Genomic DNA, 1,808 nt, shown 5'->3' on the forward strand with positions numbered 1-1,808 from the left:
TTCCCCAGGCATGGGAACAGCTAATGAGAGAGACTTCTTCTAGCAGACACTGGAGCCGCAGTGACGTGTCCAGCTCTCTGGTACTTGATCGGCCTCACAAACACGGGCGCACAGAAATGGAGAATCAGTGCTTGGCATTGCAGGGATTGGCAGAATCCTGTTTCTCCTTCATACATCAGGGTCTAGCAACAAGCTTAGGGCTGCAGGGGACTAAGGCACTTCCACAGAAGACCAGGCAACAGCAGGTGACATCAGCCTCCTCCAGCTACTCTCATTTAATGAGATGGGGACCCCTTCACATGCCTACTGCTACATGAAGGCCGGCATCAGGCTGCAAGGTTTCCAGGTACCCAAGGACAAGCCTAGCTCAAACAGCAAAGGGCTGGGCCAGACCCCAATCCTGTCCCCAGCCACCTGCACAGCAATGTTCCCACAGCTGTGCACAGAAGCAGGGCCTAAGACTTCTACAGGCAACAGAGATGCTCCCCAGCCCTGGGTGGTCTGAGGCAATGCTGGGAATCCCTTACAGGTCCCCACATGTGGAAGCTGTGGACAGGGGCTTTGCAGTCAGGAGGAGGAAAGAAGGACAGTGATAGGTGTTGCGGAGCCTGTTCTGGAGGAACTGAGGAAGCTCTACCAACTCACCAGCAGTGTCACTCCTTGCTCTTCCAGGATCATCTGCACTCCTTGCTCTGCCTCATCATCTGACTCCAGCACTCTTTCCTGCCCAGGGCAGGGGGTCGGACTCGATCTGCTATGGTCCCTTCCGACCCAAACATCTATGAATCTATGATCTGTTCAGTGCAGACACGGGCTTGTCACCAAAGCAGTATGAGGCAGTTTACCAAGTCAGTGGCACCAAGGAAGAGGGAACACCCAGAGGACTTGCTCCTTCCCCTGCCCTTTGGAATCTCCTAGCCTCATCCTGTCCCGCCCCTGCCCTCTGCACCTGGCTGACATGCTGTCCACCTCGCTCTGCAGCTTCCCAGCCTGTCCGTGGCTCCCCTGGCCTCCTGGAGTCTCACAAGACACAGCAGAAACTCCCTGGCAGCCCAAGGTGAATGCAACAGAGGCTTTTCACTTGGAGGACCAGGACATCTTTGCACTAACCCAGCCACCTTCAGAAACACTGAACCACTGAGGGCTGCTTCTGCCCTGTCATGTACAAGGCTTATTGAGGAGAACTTGCTGGGCTCCCCCAGGGTCTGTGCCTGCAAGGAACAGGGCAGGAGATGGGTTGTTTTCTTTACAGGAGAACCTCAACTCGGCTTCCTCTGCATGTTGCCCTGAGCCAACAGCCAGGACACAGAGGGGGCAGAGGTCTTCCCAGCTTCCCCTGCTAGAGGGAAACAGTCACAAATTAAACCACCATTATTAAACACGTAGCTTTGGTCAAAGCACATTGGTATCTAGTACTGCTGATGCTGGACACTGACAACTCAAACCAAAGAGTGCCAGAATGATCACGATGCAGACAGCAGCTTTCTACAAGCTCAGGCTGACAAGATGGGAGGGACAAGATGGTAACCCTGTAATTATGGGTCTGCTACCAGGAAGCAATGACAAAGCAGCAAGCTCTCATCATTCCAAGCCCAAACATGCCCTCTGCACCTACTCTGCAGTCATCAGCTGGTGGAAGGCTTCAGCCAAGATGCACCACTGGAAACAGAAGCATCATAGGGGAGGGTGAGTAAGTGCAAAACCACCTAGATTTGAGTTGTCTAACTGCTAGCAGCAAACAACTAGCTTTGCTGCAGGTACTGCAGTTTCTAGGTCAAGAGTTACATTTCAGGTTTATCTGCCTCAGA

Source organism: Alligator mississippiensis, chromosome 16, assembly GCF_030867095.1.
Source record: "Alligator mississippiensis isolate rAllMis1 chromosome 16, rAllMis1, whole genome shotgun sequence".
Classification (NCBI taxonomy): Eukaryota; Metazoa; Chordata; order Crocodylia; family Alligatoridae; genus Alligator; species Alligator mississippiensis.